The sequence below is a fragment of the Acomys russatus genome, chromosome 32 (assembly GCF_903995435.1).
Source record: "Acomys russatus chromosome 32, mAcoRus1.1, whole genome shotgun sequence".
In the NCBI taxonomy this organism is placed as follows: Eukaryota; Metazoa; Chordata; class Mammalia; order Rodentia; family Muridae; genus Acomys; species Acomys russatus.
Genome location: NC_067168.1, coordinates 38,113,960 through 38,134,880, shown reverse-complemented (window position 1 = coordinate 38,134,880; position 20,921 = coordinate 38,113,960).

Sequence of the window (20,921 nt, the reverse complement as noted above, 5' to 3'; positions counted from 1 at the left end):
TGTTTTTTCTATAATGGTCTCTGCTCTGAAGGGAGGCATCTTTGATGAAAGGTGAGAGCAACACTTCTCTGTGAGCATAAGTGTAAGTCTTAGAAAGCAGTTAGGAATTATGGCTCCCTGTTAATATGGTGGTAGTAGATTCTCTTCCAAGACCCATGACCATGCAAACCTCAGGTGTGAGAGCCACACTGGCCCATGACCATGCTAACCCCAGGTGTGAGAGGTTCTCTTCCAAGGCCCATGGCCATGCTAACCCCAGGTATGAGAGCCACCCTGTATTTCTTGGACCAGGCATGATTTTTCTTCCACTGAGTAGATCCTAACTCAAACAATAAGAGTGCCACTATTTCACATTTAGGGCTCTCTTGCCATGCTGGTCATTGTCGCGGTGCATAGGCATCACAGCTGACCAGGACTGTTGATTACCCATCTCCCTTTGCAGCTTCTATAGTACTTCCCCATACTTTCAGAGCTGAAATCAGGGAGGAGGCTTTCAGGTTCCAGCCAGCATCAGAAGCGAGCAGTGTCTTCAGCAGTGGGGACTTACCTACTACCTCCGAAAGGCAACTGAGGGTGACAATAATATCCTATATTGTTTGAGGAGTCACTTACACCACTCTGACCAACAACTGAAACAGAGGTTTCTCATACCTGGTGTTGAGATTTTAACTTAACCCTTTAAAGAAGTAAATAGACTTAATGATTTAAAAATATAAAAATGCAAGGAAAAGCTATTGAAAGTGAAGGAGAAAACTTCTCAAATTTTGGGTACAGGTACAAAACCCTTGTTTGCCAGAAAATGATTGTTTTACCTTGGTCACCCAGGTAACCGTTTTTATTTATCAGTTCAGGAATATGCCTATGTAGTTCTAGACATCAGAAGTATCTACACACAAGAAGAGGTGATACACTAAAACTCCTAACTATAATAATACATACTCTATTGAACTGTCTTATACCCTATAATAACTTCCTAAGCAAACATACTGTCATACCATATTAGTTAGCTTTTCTCATCTCTGTGATCAAGTAAACATAAAAAGCCAACATAAAGGAGGAAGCATTTGTTTTCCTTCACACTTTGAAGGTATAGTCATTATGGGGGGAAGCCATGGATGGGGTACATGAAGCAGCTGATGACATGGCATCCACACCCAAGAAACAGAGGGTGATAAATGCTAGTGTTCTGTTTATTTTCTCTTTCTACATAGTCCAAGATTCTAAGCCATGTGCTGATACTGCCCACATTTAAGGCCAATTTCTCCATCTTTATTAATCCAACCATGTAGCCTTTGAACTGAGCTGGAGAGATGGCCCAGCAGTTAAGAACACTTGGCATTCTTGCAAAGGACCTGGACTGGTCCCAAGCACTACATGGTACTGCGAAAGTATCCATGGGTACACATGTGGTCCACATACATACATGCCAACAAAACACTCATACGTATAAGTAAAGATAACAATTTAAATAGAAACTCTCCTCTCATAAATCTTTGTAGACGTGGTTCTAGGTCTTATCAATTTAGCAGCCAATATCAGCCATCACACCTACTTGAGGTCTTTAATACATCCCACTATTTATCAGCAGTTTTTCAACTATTATAGCCAACTGTTTGTATTGACTGGTGTCTTTAATTACACTTTTGTGCAGACAGGGAAAAGCAGTGGACAGAACCCTAATGACTGTTTAGCAGTCATGACAAGATGCTACCAGGAGGCAGCAATCATACAAATGGTATTCTTCAAATATTTTACATACTCTTCATTCATAACAATGTAAAAGATAACAATAAGTGAATATTTATATTTAGCTTTGTTTGCTTTGAATTTAGAAACTGTCCAAGCCTTCAAAGATTGTTTTTTTTTTTAAACTCATTCATCTGTTTTGGAATTAGTAATCTTAGTTTACATATTCAGTCCTTCTGGTGTGTAGTTCGGTAAGGGTTCATGAAAGTAAGCCACTTAGATAGATGTCCTTGGCAAGGGGACCATCCACTGAAGGCTCTTCAGCCTTGGGATTGGATGCTCATCCTTCAGCCTCATAGACTGTTGCTCTTCTGGGCCTCCTACAACTTTATGATGACAACATATAACATATTTTTACATAGATTTTCGTGACTCCTTCACTCTGCTTATCTTTTTTTTTTTTTTTTTTTTTTTTTTTTTTTTTTTTGGTAGTGCCATTCCCAGAATGCCATCTGCCCTAGAAGCCTCAAACACTGTTTTTTTTTTTTTTTAAATCTTCTGGCCACCCTCTCTCTTCAGCCTCTGCTTCCACACATATATACTCCATATGGTAGCCTGCTGTATTACCCCCAGACATTTAAATGTTCTTCAATTCCTTGAGTCTATTATTAAATCATGAAAGAAAAATTCATCCTCAAATGTTATGTTTCCTTTTGGATTCTTTCCTGAGAGAACATTTCAGAAACTGGGTTCCTAAGTATACAAAAAGGATTTCTTTTCAATCACCTTTGAAGTGACATCACCTCCAAGATGGGCTAGTGGAGATCTTTGCTACTTCTCAGCCATACCAGTGATGTCTGCTAACTCAGAGGAGGGTCTGTTTAAAAGTGTCATCAGAAAAGATATATGGGTGGGACTTTTGTTTGCCCACAATCACGTCTTGAATTCTTCTGGAGACACTCATGTCTCTGGATCTGTGGTGGTTAGTTCTAATTCTCAAACTATACAACCTAAAATCACCTGTGCAGAGAGTCTCGGTGAGAAGTTACCCAAGTCAGGTGAGTTTCTGTTCATGTCCGTGGGGGATCGTCTTAATTGATGTGAGAAAATACAGCCTTGACATGAGTGTCATCGTGTCTGGGGTTAGAGCACTGGACCATATAAGTGTGGAGAAATCAGGCTAGGTGCAATGAAGCAAGCAAGCAAGCAAAAAGGTGTGTGCATTCGTTTCTGTCTGCTCTTGATTGTGGGTGACGTGCTATGACCAGCTGCTTTAAGGTCCTGCCATGACGTCCCCACAATGATGGGTAGTAGCGTGGAAATGTAAGCTGAAATAAACTCCTTTCCTCTTTAAGTTGCTTTTGGTCAGGGTATTATCGCACTGCAACAGCAATGAAATGGGATCAAGTCACAGATTCTCTCAAGTTCTTTGTACTTATCGTTGAAGGATTAAAAAAAAAGTCATGAGTTTATTCAGCAACTTTGCTTTTAGGTAAAGATATCAAACTCCCAACTCTCTTTATCTGGTTTAAAATATGAGCATAAATCTAGGAAAAGTTCACTTAACCCTGGCTACCTCATTTCCATTCTGTATAAGGGAAGGTGTCTGTCTGTCTGTCTGTCTATCTGCTCTCTTTTATAGATGTGATGCTAGCTGCTCCTAGCCTGCTACAGACACACATCTTAAAGCTCCTTCCTAACTCTTCTGCTCAGCATGGTGAATTTGGTTTTCCTTTTCATCTTGAGCTTCATGTTTTCAGTTCTTTCTATGTTTCCCTCAATACACACTTAAATTCATATTTCCAATTCCCTTTAAGATGTGGAGGCACTTTTCTAACTTAAGAGAGGCAAGAAACTTCACAGGATGACTTTCAAATTAGGAGCCTAGTGTTTTAGATGCATGTTCTGGCTCAGATATAATTGAATTACAAATCAGTCTAAAGTTTTTCTATTAGTGTACACATTTTTGAAATACTGTAAAGTTAATACTCTGTTCTTAAATTTTTATCTATGATTCATATTCAACATATGTTCTCTGTTTTTTGGAATCTGGAACTAGGTTGTGTCTGCTTGTGTCAGTCCGTTTGTGTGCTCATGATCACGTGATCGCATATACTGGGTAATTTATAAAGTGTTTGTTTCCTTTGTTCTTTTAACACTTCTCTCACACAGTGCATTTGACAGCAGTTTCTCCTCCCTCCAAACCTCCCAGTCCTCCCTTCTCTCCCCCAGACCCACTCCTCCTCTTCCTTTCAGAAAAGAGCAGGGATGTGAACTGAACACAGGATAACACAATACAATAAGACTAGGCACAAACCCTCATGTCAGAAGAGTTTTATGTTGGCTTTTTATGATCCATCTTCAACGTTAAGGGCAGTTACAGCCTTCTTGTTGACTTAGTACCAAAGCAGTTCCAAGTACCAGGTGGTGAGAGATCAGGAGCACCCAACAGTCTTGGGTAAAATAGGTGTTACAGGGATCTCACCCTAGAGGATCCACTTTGTCTTTGATGCACAATTCACGCATCATGAGGACAGAGCCTACTCCACATTGTAAATTTCCACCTAGTCTCACCGCTTAGCATTTCACGATGGGAATGTAATTTCCACCAAAGTTTCAAGAGAACAAATTACTCATATAAGAGATTCACAAGAAGAAGTTCCGAGGGAGATCTCCCATTTCTTCCATAGTTTCAGTTCCTTTTCCTTTCTACTTGAATGACAGTCACTTGTTATGACTTGCAGGGTCTAGAACAGCTTCTAAGGTCCAGAATTTATGACTTGGTCCTTGGAGTTTTGAGAAAGGATGAAAAATGAGCCTTGTAACCTGATGAGGTATTGTGAGTCAGTCTATGCCTTTACTTTCTTTGCGCTTACAATCTGACTTTCTCATCTAAGTTGTCTTCCAAACCTTCTGGATGGTGATTGTCTTACTTTATTAATGAACACAGAAAATTAGGAGAGAATATTTGTGAGCCCCTATCTATTCCTACCGAACACCTCCATATCCATATATTGTGTGAGACTGTTCCTGGGAGACCTAAACAAATGTCAGTTTTCTTCTTCTTCTTCTTCTTCTTCTTCTTTTTTTTTTTTTACACTTTTGTCTTTTTCTAGTTTCTTGAGGAAGTTTATTAGGGATTTGTTTCTTGGCAACTTTTCATTGTTCTTATTTTCAAAAATATGCATCCATTACCAAATTTTTACTGAATATTATGTTGACTGCTTCCTATTAATTTAATTTTAATTATATGTATATAAACATATGCATGTTATAAATACACACATATAGTATATATTTGACTAAAGTTATTTTTGTTTCTCCAGAGATTTTTTCATTTACCAGGTTTTTTTTTAATATTTTATTTAATTTGTGTACGTTGGTGTGGGGGTGTCAGATCTTGGAGTTACAGACAGTTGTGAGCTGCCATGTGGGTGCTGGGAATCGAACCTGTTCTTCCACTGAGCCATCTCTTCAACCCCAGTTTCTTTTTCTTAAGGCTAGCAGTTTCTTATTTATAAATGTTTTATATATTTCTCCAATTTTTTGTTTGATCCTCAGCTTGTTACTGATGTGTCTATGATTATACTATGATTATCAGCTATTTTGTGTGATTTCCATTCTTCAGACTTTGTTAGGATGTGTTCTCAGCTCAGACTGGTTATGTGGAAGAGGTGTGTGTGTCCACTAACCATGAATGGACAGGGTTCCATGCCTGTCAGTCAGTTCCTGCTGCTTGATGAGACTGTTGAGCGTCCTTGCTGGCTTCCATGGGCTGAATCTGTCAGTCACTGAGAGTGGCCGAGAGTCTCTAAATGTGGTCATGTAGTCACTTTTTTAGCCTTCATTTCTTCCCATCAGTGTCACCCTCTGTTGGCACACATGTATATTGAATATTGCTACATTGTTGCAGTTTAATCATTCTTTTCTATACACAATGCTTCTCTTTATCCATAAAGACAGGCAATGGTGACCCACACCTTTAATCCCAGCACTTGGGAGGAAGAGGCAGGCAGATCTCTGTGAGTTCGAGGCCAGCCTGGTCTACCAAGTGAGTTCCAGGACAGCCACGGCTACACAGTGAACCCCTGCCTCAAAACAAACAAGAGGAATCTTTATTGCTAAAATATCCCCTTGCTATGAGGTCTGTTTTGATGGCTAAGTTTCTTTTTTAGGATGTATTTTTATTTTAATTATGTATATGTATATGTGTGTGTGGATATGTGCACATGAGAGCAGGTAGCCATTGAGGCTAGAGAGGTCATCAGGCTCCCCAAACTGGAGATACAGGGTGTGGTGATCATCCCAAAGTGGGTACTGGGAAATGAGCATGGGTCCTCTTCAAGACCACGCGTGCTCATAACCACTGAGCCCAGTTTCTAACCCTATGGCTGTTAACTTCCTGTGCTACCTTGAATCAGCTGCATGGTGATAGGATATGTGGTCAGGCATTACACATTTTACGATATTTAAGTATCTTTAAATATGAGATGTGTAAAGTATATTTCTTATGGACAACATATGATCAAGTCTTTTTGAAATTTATAATATAATTACATATATCTCTTCCACTTTTCTCCCTCCAAACTCTTCCATATACCTCTCGCTGCTCTCCTTAAAATCCATGGCTTCTCTTTTCATTAATTGTTATTGCATGTGCATTGCATATATATATATACACATATATATCAAATATAATTCCTATATATAATTGTTTTTAAGCTACTTTGAGTAATTTCTACATATAATTAGAATATTTAAGCAATGCTTAAAGTGGGTCTTTCTAAAACAATCAATACCTATCAAATTTATTAGTTTTCTGATCACCACCCTTTCTGTTCATTTACCTCATCCTCTGGTTGTAAATGATTATGTTCTACAATTCCATTTTTATCTTCTCATTTAACTTCTCTATTCTTCTTTACCTTTCAGATTTCTGAACATTGGTTTGCAGTATGCAATTTTAAGTACTCTCGATCCCTTTCAAAATTGTGGGAAGTGCTGGCAGGGTGGTGCACTATGAACAAACAAACAAGGAAAAAACTGTGTGCACCTATCCAGGGCATGTAGTCACTGTAACACAGAGCATGCCCAGTTCCTCCTTCCTGTGCTGTACACTATCGTTGTGTGTTTGCCACATACTTACTATGACTGCTTTTGAATATCATTGTCTATTAAATTATTTTAAATAGGCCTTTGTCAGATGTAGGGTTGGTGAAGATTTTTTTCCCAGTCTGTAGGCTGTCATTTTGTTCTTCTGACAGTGTCCTTTACCTTACAGAAGCTTCTCAGCCTCATGAGGTCCCATTTATTAATTGTTGATCTTAGAGCCTGAGCTGTTGGTGTTCTGTTCAGGAAGTTGTCTCCTGTGTCAATGAGTCCAAGGCTCTTCAAAATTTTTTTCTTCTAACAGATTTAGTGTGTCTGGTTTTATGTTGAGGTCTTTAATCCACTAGGACTTTAGTTTTGTGCAGGGTAATAAATATGGATCCATTTGCATTTTTTCTGGGACTGCCTCTGACAGAAATCCTGGTGCCCACCTGTGATTTGATCACTTCCCCTTAGTGGAGAGGCCCTGTGGGAGCACAGAGCGAGGGGATGCAGGCTATCCAGATGAGACCTGATAGGCTGTGGTCAGACAGTGGGAGGAAGACTGCATCTGTCAGAGGCCTAGGGTAGGGGAATAGGGCAGAAAAGGGAGAGAGGATGGAAGCAGGAAGATAAGAGCCAGGGGATTACAATTGGGATGTAATGTAAATTAATACTACTACTACTACTACTACTACTAATAATAATAATAATAATAATAATAATAATAATAATAATAATAAACAAAATTGTAAGCTTCAAAAAAGAAAAGAAATAAATACATTAGAAAAAAATGTATTTGTGGGGGCTAGAGAGATGGCTCAGCAGTTAAGAGCACTGTCTATTCTTCCAGAGGTTCTGAGTTCAATTCCCAGCAACCACAACATGGCTCATAACCATCTATATTGTGATCTGATGCCCTCTTCTGGGATCTAGGTTTAAATGCAAATAGAGCACTCCTATATAATACATAAATAAAATCTTTAATATTTTAATTTAAGTAATAACAGCAAAAATTGTGAGTCTGGCGCTAGGGAGATGGCAGAGGACATGGATTTTTTCCCATCATCCACATGGAGGCTAACAACATCCATAACTTCAGTTCTGTAGGGTGTGATGCTCTCACTGCCCTCGTAGGCACCAGGCACGCACATGGTGCATAGACATATATGCAAACAAAACACTCCTACATATAGAACAATATTAAAAAAGTTTAATAATTTTTCTTTTTCTGTTAGAACTTGTGTGGGTCCTATTGGAGCTATTGTAATCCTTCCTGAAAGAATGACCTAACCCCATCTATCCATCTTAGCTCTTAAAGAGTCTACCATGTCAACAAGGGGACAATCAGGAGAACATTCACGGCATGAAGCATAGTCAGGCTATAGCAGGCTGACTGTGTGGCTTTGTGACCATCTAGTCGGGGTTAATTGTGAACCATTGACTAGTTGACAGAAGCCACAATTTCCTCCAATGTCTTTCTTTTTAGACATTTTGTTGTTTTACAGTTTCTCAGGAGATGTATTCTTTTCTGAAAAGAGCTGGGCTTGGTGGTGGATACCTGTCATCCCTGTAGTTGGGAGGGTGAGGCAGGAGCAAAGGTTTGATGCCACCCTGAGCCTACTTCCCCACACTGCCATATCCCCTGTGTGGGGGTGGGGAGGGGGAATACATGATGATGTGGGATGTGTGTGTGCATGTGTGTGTATGTGTGTGTGAGAGAGAAAGAAAACCTGAAAGACACTATTCTGTCTTTTTATTAATATATCTATGTATTCACTTTACATCCTGCTTGTGGCCCCCTCCCTCTTCTCCTCCCCCTTTCATCCTTCCTCTTTCATCCTCCCTCCCCTATTCCTCATAAAAAGGGAGCCCCACCCACCCACCCACCCACCTCAGATCATTAAGTCGCATCAGGACTGAGTTCATCCTTTTTCCCTGTGGCCTGGCAAAATAATCCCATCAAGCAACAGAGTTCATGTCAGAGACGACCCCTCCTCCCCTTACTGGGGGACCCACATGAAGCCTGAGCTGCCCATCAGCTACATCTATGTAGAGGACCTAGGTCTGTTCATACATGGTCCTTTGCTGGTGCTTCAGATTCCACAGGCTCCTCTGGGCCCTGATTGGTTGCCTCTGTTGCTCTTTTTATTGATATGTTGTTTCCTCTAGGTCCTTTTATCCTTCCCCTCACTTTTCCACTAGACTCCCTACACTTTGCCCAATGTTTGGCTGTGGGTCCCAGCACCTGTTTTGAACTGCTGCTGGGTGGAGCCTCACAGACGACAATTCTGATAGGCGCCTGAAAAGATCTTCACCTTCCCTACATCCAACAAAGGGCTAATATCCAAAGTATATAAAGAACTCAAAAAATTAAGCACCAGAAAACCAAATAACCTAATTAAAAAATGGGTCACAGAGATAAACAGAGAATTATTAACAGAAGAATATCAAATAGCTGAGAAGCACTTAAAGACATGCTCGATGTCCTTAGCCACCAGTGAAATGCAAATCAAAATAACTCTGTGATTCCATCTTATAACTGTCAGAATACCTAAGATCAAAAACTCAAGTGACAGCACATGCTAAGCAGGATGTGGAGAAAGAGGAACATTCCTCCTTTGCTGATGGGAGTGCAAACTTGTGCAATCACTTTAGAAATCAATCTGGCACTTTTTCAGAAAACTGGGAATAGCTCTACCTCAAGATCCAGCTATCACTCCTAGGCATACACCTAAAAGATGCTCCACCATACAACAACGACATTTGCTCAACTATGTTCATAGCAGCTTTATTTGTAATAAGCAAAATCTGGAAACAACCTAGAAACTATTTTTGCTATTGTCTATTTGATGTGCTGGTGCAGTTTTAGATCAGCAAAAAGAGCACGCTGATAGGATCTCTTAGCTCTTCCTTTACAAGCATAATTTTTTAGGTTTCCCTAAATGATACTTCCTAAGACCGGCCAGAAAACTAGATCATGTGAAACAGGGTGTGTCTCCTGCTGCCTTGAAGCCTATACTGGCCCTGAGTTGGCGAACCCCCTATAGATTTGGCTCCTTTTGGATATGTCACAGGTATAGAGTCTTACCAACCTCAACTCTATGAGCCCTTCATTGGTATGGGTCTTGGAAACTGCACAAGATCATAACTTGACTGTTTACGTTGTCAGTTGGAAGAACAAAGCATACTGACATGCATCTATACAAAATGAGCCAAGAAAGATGTGGCCGCCACGGGAGTGACTCAGGCAAGGTATTGACAGTCAAACTGATGGTTGAGAAAAGCAGCTTTGACAGCAGGGATTTGGACTGTGTAAATTCAGAAAAGACGACGAAAACAATCCCCACAAAGCCATGAGAACTGAAAGGGAGCTGAAGAATGCAGCACAAATGAAGATGTTGGCATGCAGAGTGAGACTAGGAGAGCCGAATGCTTGATAACAGATTTAAATCTGAGAAAAGCACAGAAACCCCTACCCAGGAACATTCTGGAAGACGTAAACCTATGAAGCCCTTCAGTTTTAGCTTTTAGTATTTCAAATAATTGCTCTGTGAAAGCTGATGTGTTGCAGTCCACATGTGTTGGAGGCATTGTTTCTGAAAGTAGGGCGCTTCCGAGTAGCCACTCAGGAATGGTAAAGCCTTAGACGTCCAGTTAGTACTAAGGAACCCAACGCACACGGATATACTGCGCACTGTCCGGACTCGGGTCTGCACTATGGATTCAGATAGAGCAAGGAGTTTCAAGTGTTTATACCCACAGAAGTCAGAGGTCAGTGGACAAAACTTAGAGCATGCAGGTGTACATTTGGAGGCTAAAAATTAAATCTGGTAGTTCACTATCAAAATCAAAACTGCCTTGAGGAAGCAAGAGATGAGTAAGTCTTGTGGGCTTCCGCTGGTAGCCTGCTAAATCGGCTCTACCCGACCCAAACTCGGCTAGTCTAGTTACACCCCACCCACCCGAACTAGAAATTTAGAGTAGAAAGCTACCAACAGTGAAGCTTACCTAGAGTCCTCCCGACCTGAGAAGGCCGTGCAGCTGGGAAGATTTAAAATAATGAAGACATGAAGTTCAGAGATGAACCCCACATGTGGCCTATAAGTGGCAGAGGGACGGATGAGATCGACTCGATATGGAAAATTGGATAACTCCCCTACCCCGCCCTCCACCCAGTCACATCACTCAGTGTTAAAGGAGGTGGGGCCTGCGTCAGGGTTGAGAGACCTGTTCTTGGTCCTACATCAGTGGGCTTGCCATTCTGAGCTGATTCTGTTTGTTTGTTTGTTTGTTTGTTTGTTTTGTTTTGTTTTGCTTTGGTTTTTGGTTTGGTTTGGTTGTTTTGTGTTGTTTTCCCACAAAGTTACAAAATAAACCGCCCTTAGACTCCGGTGTTCTTATGATGGGGAGGCCTGTTCTCACACTGAGTGCGATGGCTAATCTGAATTGTCATCTTGACTGAATTTATAGTCACCTTGGAAACAAGCCTCTGAGCGTGTCTTCGGGCTGTTTCCAGAAAAGCTCAACTGAGGAGAAAAGAGCCACCCTGGGTGTGAACAGCAACACCCCACAAGCTGGGATCCCCAGACTGGACTAAAGAGAAGGGAGCCACGCACCGGAGTTCATCACTCTCCTCTGCTTAAATGCCGATACATTGTGACCAGCTGCCTCTTGCTCCTGCCACCATGACTTTGCTACCATGGTGGGCGGTGCTCTGAGACAGAACTGTGAGCCAAAATGAACCCGCCATTCTTTACATTGTTTTAGTCACACATTTGTCCCAGCAATGAGAAGAATAACTAAAGCATTGACTCAGACTATGGTTAAGGGGTGAGGAAAGCCAATCAGGAAAGACTTTCTAGTTTTGAGGCGTGGGAAAACAGACACAAAGAGATCTGACCCAAGGAGATATCAGTGGGATGAACGGGCAGACGTCTCGGAGCAGAGAGGACAGGAAAAGGCAGCATTCCTGAGGTGGAAGCTCGTATCACGAGGCACAGAGCCCAGAGCCAATGGAGGAAGCTGGGAGTGAGACCACACAGGTCAACATCACCACCATTTTCAGGGAAAGAATAGGCTGCAAGATTGAGACCTCGTGGCACAGGAAGCCTTCCAGAGGATAGAATAGGAATCCTCTAGGCTAAGGACAAAGGCTAAACTTTGGGTCAAGGAATTTTACGTTCTAGCTGAGGTGGACCAATCAGAGAATGTCACACAGAGCCATTGTGGAGGATGCTATGGCAGGAAGCTCAGGGGAGGACCACTCTGGCCTTGAACAAGGTAAGACTGGATAAAGTTTATCATAAGGACGTGGAAGACCAAGTCTGGAAGCTTCTGCATATCCATAGTCTGAGGAGAAATCATGGCTCAGAGCTGGCCATCGGCACAGGGCTTTGTTCTTTCAAGGGCCTCTCTACCATGCCCAATCCCTGTAAGTCTGTCCTCCAGCCCCTGCCAAAATTCCTCTCCAAAAAGAAGCTACTCCTCAGCTCCTATAAGATTCTATTCCATTCTTGAACTGCCTCAGCAGTTCATCTTTCCTTTTTTAATTTTTTATTGAGTTGGAATTTGAATGCCTGAAATATTTATTCACTAGCATTATTCAATCTTAGGAAATCACATAGGAAGTCCACCTGTGAGGTGTCACATGGCCCAGGGACAGCCAGTGTTTCTGAGGGAGCACATGTCTGACACACAGCAGACTTGCTGCTCAGTGTCTACCTTACTCTCCCCTTACAGATGCTATGGTTGTTAGTGGTACCCTAGCAAGGCCTGTGACTCTGAATGAGGCAGCCACAGACCTTAATTGAAAGCAAAACAGATGCACAAATATTCACAATTTCACATCTTTCCCAGTGATGAGATCTAAAAGACAATTCAAGGATCAAGAACAGTACTTCTTCGGAATGCAAGGGCTACTTACATGAACAAAATTCTCTTTAACTTTAACTCAAGAAACAGGCACAGGAAGATGACCTAGCTGGCAGTGTGTTTTTCACGTAAGCATGATGACCCCTGAGTTTGGATCCCCAGAGTTTACATAAAGCCATACCCAGCCGTGCACATCTGCAGTACCAGTGATCCCACAGTAAGGGCAAGATAGGGGGCAGAGACAAGAAAATCCCTGAAAAGCTCATGGACCAACTAGCCTATCATATGCAATGGCTAACAAGACTTTGCCTCAAGCGAGATGGAAGATGAGGACTGACACCTAAGATCATCCTCTGAATTCTAGACTTATGTCATGGTACCTGACTCTCTCTCTCTCTCTCTCTCTCTCTCTCTCTCTCTCTCTCTCTCTCTCTCTCCTTTCTGTCTCACAGACACATGCACACACATACATAAGCATACATATACCATGAGCATACACATGCATGTATACAAACGCCCTTTTTAAAAGAAATAAACTTTATTTGTAATTAGAAAGGGAATTCTCTGGGTTACTGATACTGGACAGTGCCATGACATTCTATCTGAACAAATGTAACCCATAAATGGGCTGTGTTTTATTTAATACGCTGAGCTGCATTTAAATCCTTGCCATATTTTAAAATAAGGATGGTTGCAATGGAATTTACATGGTGGGGAAAAAAATAAAGCAGTGTGGCTGCTTCTTAATGGATTAAAATTATTTCCTGTGCAAAAGCAACCAAGAAGGACTTGGAACAACTGTATGTAATTGTCTGAATTAAAAACAAATTACCATTGTCCCCTTAAAAGCATCGCTTGTCATGTAGAGAACAGGGAACACGGCTGCACGCTCTGCACTTTGGCAGTGGTAAAATGCCTGTTAAAGTGTGTCATGAAATATGACCCAGAAAAGTGGCTTAAATTGACTTGCAAATGGCACCGTAGCATGAATTAAAAGCTAGTTAAATCACAAGAAATATCAGTGATCATCACTGCAGTGGACACTTTGGATTTGGGGTCGGCAGGAGCAGTCAACCTTTTGATTAGGGATTATTTGCATATTGACAGCCTGCAAAGGGAACAGCCTAGACAGTGCCAGGTTCACTCAGAACCCTGGAGCTGCATGCTAGACTAGTAATGACCACAGACCACTGTACTCTCCTCATCAGAATGTAGTGTCTGTGTCCACTCCTGGGGAGCACTGCCAGGCACTGTGACTGCACTGAGAGATCACTGAAGTGACCATTTGTCACTTCCTAGCCCAGAGCTAAAACCTTCCACTCCTGTCTTACTTAGTAGTCTTGTTTGCTTTTTCTGGACACGCAGCCCTTTTGCTGGGAGGAACTCAAGTAAAACCAAGGGACACAGGGGCAACAGAAGGCTGAATAGCTCTGCTGCTAGCTATGATCAATATGACCTACAGACCTCCCAAGGAGACTTCCTACTCCACCACTTACTTTAAAGTACACAAGACCAGCCCCAGCCTAATGACAAAAACATTTTTAAAAAATCACAGGGGGCACCCCAGTGTGACTCTAAATTTCACCAAACTATGGGGAATTGTAACACATTTGGATTGGGTCCTTTACTGCACAGCACTGCGTAACTCATAACTAATTATACAACACTTTTTGTTTCAAAAGTTACCAAAATCATTTAAAAAAAAAACCCAGCTCCATCAACAAAAATAAATTTTCATGTCAATTTACACAGAAAAGTATTTGAGGGTGTGGAGATAGATATTGAATAAATTTACACACAGATTTCATTATCAGCCCTTAAAAATCTGTCAAAAGCCTACCTTAGAATGTTTTTGCTCGGATGTGATAGTGCAAACCTGTAAACTCAGGGTGAAAGACTGATGCAAAAAGATCCTGAGTTTGAGAGCAGACTAAGCAATATGGGCATTGTCTTGGCTGGAATCTCCAACACAACAAATGCTTTTGTCATAGATGACATCAGTCGGTTCATCACAAATGTACATGGGGGAGAGGGAACCTCAGTTGAGGTGCTGCCTCCGTCGCACTGGCATGTGGCCCTGTTTGTGGGACATTTTCTCGGTTGCTGACTGGTGTGCTTCAGTTCCTGCCTCCAGGTTCCTGTCTTGGCCTGTAGACTGTAACTTATAAGTCAAATAAGCCCCCCCTCCCATACCCAAGTTATTTTTGGTCAATGTTATATCATTGAAGCAGAGAAGCACAGTAGAACAGTAACATTATATATATAATGTGTGTTTTATATATTATATACTCCTGTGTTGCATATGTTATATGCGGATATGCATTATGTATAATATAGTTATGTTATATATAATAAAGCATGTATATAACACACATACAAATTACATGTATGTGTTGAAGCCAGTAGAAAGGAAACTTTTGTTCAATCTACTCCACTATACAGTTGTACTTAAGACAAATATTTGGTTTTTTATTTTTAATGATTGTTAAAACTTCTAATAGGGCTTATTTTATTTTTGCTATTTTCTGATGATGAGTGATATAATTGTTAGAATGTTAGATTAGATCTTTGGTACTCATCCTCAGACATATTTAAAGCAAGAAAAAAATCCTGAAACAATTCAAAAGTTCTTATATATAAGCCAAATGTCACTATTTTATGTGAAGAGCCCTGACAAGCCTGCCGGGCAGCCAACCCAGGAATGGGTAAAGCGCTCTGAGGCCACAGCAGGCGCCCATCGCTACCTGCTACTTGATTGATTGGTGAACTAGTGCCTGCAGATGGTCTGTGACATGAAGACAGACCACCCGGCACATCTCCTGCCATACAGTTCAGCCACAAAGAAACATATTTACCCAGAGCGGCACCCAGAAGACTCCTTTAAGCTTGCCATCATCAGCCTTCAGCGAACAGTGACAGCTTCAGACATGGTTTTAAATGTCCCAGTCCAATTTGGATCTGGGTTTTAGATGTGGTAATTGATTCGGGACAGAATCCAGTTCTTTAGAGGAAGAATATAAAGGTTGAGATTTGAGTTAACTTGGCTTTTTTTTCCCCAGTACCCATAGCAAATATTCCAGGAATGATGCTGACACTGCAGAAACACATGGTGCTTTAATACCAAGCTTACCTTTACATCTTATATAAAAATCATATGGATGAAAAAGGAATCACAGAGAACAGTTGGACATGTCAAAAAGCACAAACTTTGAAGCTGCAAAGCAGAACAAAACCCCTTCTCCACTCCTTCTTCTTCATCCCAGACCTGGGCCCTGCTAACATGGTTCATCATAGCCACAGGATAGCCTGCTACCCTGTCAAGGTCCCCCGGCTTCTCAGAGGTCCCCGACCTCTCAGGATATGTGGCAGGTCTGCTAATTGCTCTCTCGAGTAGATTGAACTCAAATAAAATAGGACGAGAGGAAGAATTGTTCTTCCCAATGTCTCCTTTATCCCCAAATAGACATGAACTAGAAGAAAAATAAATGGACAGTTCCTGCTCTCTTACTCTTTCACTAGCTGTTCCAACCATTGCCTGTACTTGATTCATGTGTGTGTGTGTGTGTGTGTGTGTGTGTGTGTGTGTGTGTGTGTGTGTGTGTGTGTGCATGCGCACTATGGCCATATGTGGGGGTATATGTGTCTATGTGTATGGATCCATGTTGGATACTGTATCACAGATCATTTCAGCCTCTTTGAAATAAGAATGGACCTCAAAGAACCACTTGAAGATTGCTTAATCATCAAAGATGCCTTTAACCACTGACCTTGGCAGCCTGAGTTCGCTCCCTCTTGAGTCCACATGGTGAAAAGAGAGAGCCAACCCCAATCAGGCTGTCCTCTGACGTCCACACATGTCCCTCAGCATGCATACCCCTCTCAACTATGAATAAGTAGATGCAGTGAAATACTGAAGTGCAATGTTTCTTGAGACATCCAGCTGTAGAAATAAGGTGCCAACTTCAGGCCTCAAAGTGGGAGTACGGATATTTCATCAGTTTCACAGCAACTCAGAGGAGCTCCAGGGAAAAGAAAAATAAACAGATCAGTTTAAATTGTAGGATACCAAATCCCATGCCAAGCATCACTCAGTAGTTAATCACAGAAAGGGAACATGCAGATCAATGTACCCCACTGACAGAGATAGAATTATTTATTAATTTAAACAACAACAAAAAGTCCAGCACAGAGATACGAAAAGTGCATGGCCCAGCTCATTATAGAAATGTACATCTTACTGCATTGAAAGTTATACTCTGTCTTTCATTGGTTCTCAGCATTTTAAAAGTAAGTATTTTCCCAGAAGCATTAATAAACGACCACAAATACAACTAGAACACCATTCCCTGCACAGAGGAGTGGGACTCGCCCATGCCTATATTTACATAAAAATGAGGATGCACCAAAGATCAACTGGATAACACAGCAGTTTATTAAGATTAGGGTAATCTTAATAATCTTAGGGCAATGGGACAGAACATAGAATTGAGAAATAAAACTGTATGAATTCTCTCTACACTCAGTTGGTGTATGATACAGATGAACAAGTTCGGAAGTAGCTGAACTCTTGGAGACTTTTTGTGTATTCCACACAATGGAAAAAAAAACCTCAGTCACGTCCCCTGAAACATCATACAGAAAGCAAACACTAGATTGAGAGTATAGATGGAAATACAAGAGAGAGAGAAAAAAAGAAAAAGAAAAACTCCAAAGATTTCATAAGAATCTTTCTTAATAGCTGAGTAGTATTCCATAGTGTAAATGTACCACAGTTTCTTTATCTATTCTTCTACTGAGGGACACTTAGGCTGTTTCCATGTTCTGGCTATTATGAATAAGGCAGCTATGAACATGGTTGAGCATATGTCCCTGTTGTGTGGTAGTGCATCTTCTGGGTATATTCCAAGGAGTGGAATAGCTGGGTCTTGAGGAAGCCCTATTCCCATTTTTCTGAGAAAGCGCCAGATAGATTTCCAAAGTGGTTGTACTAGTTTGCATTCCCACCAGCTATAAAGGAGTAAACAAGGAATTTCCAAAATTTGTGGACAAATGGATTGAACTAGAAATTATCATAATGAGTGAATTCACCCAGAAGCAAAAAGAGTTAAATGGTATATACTCACTTATATCGAGACACTAGTCCAAGGGGTACGTCCCCATGGAAAATTTTACCTACCAGGAAAGTGGGTCAGAGGGGAGGACATCCTATTGAGACTTTAGGTGTGAGAAGCCTGGGAGAATGAGGAAATAGAAGGATCCAGAGGGTCCTGGAAAACTACAGGCAGGTCTGGGCCCTGGGGTCCTCCTCAAACTATGACACCAGTCAAGGAAAATATAGGCAGTAAACTTCGAACCCCTACCCAGACTAGCCGATGGACAGGACATTCTCCACTGTTAAGTGGAGAAGGAGATCTGACTTTCACACAAACTCTGATTCCCCATATTTGACCATGTCCCTTCGATGGAGACGCCTGGTGGCACTCAGAGGAAGGATAATAGGTCATCAAGAAGAGACTCGATACCCTATGAGCATATACAGGGGGGGGAGGTCTCCCTCAGTCACAGACATAGGGGAGGGGAATGGGGGGGAAGCGGGAGGGAGGGAGGAATGGGAGAATACAAGGGATGGGCTAACAACTGAGATGTAATTTGAAAAAATTAATAATAAAAAAGGAAAAAAATAAAAAAAAAGAAAGTGAAGGGAAAAAAAAAAAAAAAAGAATCTTTCTTAAAATAACCTAAACATGTTTTTAGTCATCCTTTAAAAAAAACTTCCTAAACTTGAGAGGAGAAAAGGTTCCCTCATCACTGCATATGAATCACTAATATATTAAAATGTTAGATTAGTGTTCATCAAAAGAAATAATTAAATGGTAGAAACACAGGTTGAGATAATCTAGCAATATATAACTTTCTCTCACGCACAAACTTTTGTCAAGAACGTGTGTAAGTGTGCATGGCTTATGACTCTGTGTGCACACACGTGAATGGGCTCAGATTCCCATGTGGCTTATGACTCTGTTTGCACACATGTGAGTGGGTTCACATGCCCATGCACATGCGCGTGGAGGCATGAAGAGGCTATTGAGTGCGTTTCCCTATCACTCTCACCTACCCTTTCAGACAGGGTCCCATGCTCAAACTGGAGCTCACAGAGCCAAGTAAGTAGAAAAACAATCTGCTTTCATGTTCTGTTCTTGTTGAACATAGTGCCGAGCCTATAGCCCTAGATACATACTTAAAGGAAATAGGCTCACATGTTTTTTTCAGATGTGTGAAAGAGTGCTCACAGCAGCACTGTTGGCAGTACTTCTTAGGCAGAACATTCTCCACCACGTTCAAAAGGAGAATATAAAAATAAATTATGGCGAGACTGAGCAGAGGGCACTGATGATGGCCAGCCTCTGTGTGGTACAACACAGATGGGTTTTACAGATGCAATGCTGGGTCAGAAAGGCTGTATTCTTTGCAACTTCCTCTACAGAGATGGAAATGAAACACTGGTAAACTACTTCACTGGAGCAGTCTTTGGATGACAGCACAGTGACGAAAGGCTCCTGAGGTATTTTCTTTGTCAATGCTATGTCTCATAAGGACAGTCAGATGAATTTGTCCCTCTCAAAAAATGCTGACAGCTCTGCATTTATGAGTTTTACAATTTTGTACTTGAAGGATATACTTCAATACAATTGATGGGGGGATAAGGTAAAATGTCAACCAAAACATTACTGGCAGATTTACTTTGGTAGCATATAACCATCTGGTCAATAGTTTTAATGGAACTGTAAATTCCAAGGGAGTTGCTCTCACAGAGGAACATGTCAAGAGGATTTTTCCTTTAAAGTACAATGTAAATACTTTTAATAGAAATGTAATAGGTACAAAGAAATACAAGGAAAGGAAGAAGGTTGAGGAGCTAGAACACAGTGGACCAAAAGGCAAGCCTAGATGTTGTTTGAACTTCTTGAATGGCCAGGGAGCCCAGACCACACAACAGACTTTGCAGTCAATGCTTGTTGAGGAGACAGGGTGTCGATCGTAAGTAACTTGTATGTCTCTCATGCACAATCCATGATATCCGTGTCTAGTACCCGTACGCATGTCTATAATCCAAGCAGTCAAGAGGTGGAAGCAGGGGAACTAGGAATTCAAGCTCATCCTCTGCTGCATAAGACTTTGAGGCCAGCCTTCGCTATACACAAACAAAACTGGTCGAACAAATAAATGCCTAAGAGTAGCAATGGCAGCAAACGACTAATGGCTCACAGCCAGAATAGAGAAAACCCGTAAGCCAGTAGTTACATGTCAAAGAACTGGTAAAATACAAAATAGGCAATAATAAATGTAGAACCATTTTTCAGAAAGTATCCAAATTGTGGTTAAATAATGCAGAAGGGCGTCCATTTCAGAGGGCACATAGAATCACAGCGTGATACATTTAGAGATTGGCAATCATTTAAACACCTCCAGCCTTAATCTGAGATCATGTGGGGCAGCAAGAATGTGCCACAGTGGTGGGAAGAGGCACTTCCTATGTCCCTTGGTGAGCTCCGTGTCTGTGTTGGTTAACTTTCAGTACATTTATGCTCAGTGACTAAAACCACTCTACCTCTGCATACATTCAAGAAACGCACACATATAAAGGACATTCACAAAATATTTATGAAGCAGGGCTTGGGAAACAGCTCGGCAGTTGAAGTCTTGCCAGGTGAGCGGGAGGATCAGTGTTTGGATCCCCAGAAGCTATATAAAGTTAGAGTGGGTGTCATGGCTCACTCGTAACTGCAGCCTCAGGAGATAAGGACAGCTCTAGGTTTGCTTCATAAAAGAAGATGGAAAAGCAATGAATCAAGGTATTGGCCTTGGCCATCCACAAGCATATGTACACATGTAGGCATGCCACACACACATGTGATAAAGAATATTTTGAAAAATATTACAAATGACCTAACACCAAACTAAATACATAGGGCTATCTAGTGATAGAGAATAGTATAACGTCAAACAGAACACTGCATAATGGTGATCAGAGATGAATAAAAATTATGCACATTAATACAAATAAGACAAAATTCTTGCTGGAAAAAAAAGCCAGATACTTAAAAGTATTCTGAACTATTCTGTATAGTTCAAGTTTAATATGTGCAAAATTGAATTTTGACCTTAAAAATCAGAACACTAGTGGTCTTTCAGTTACAGGAAAGAGAAGTTTGGGGTGCTGGCCATTTGTACTCTGGCCTGGCATTCACATTTGCTAATTCTTAGAACTAAAT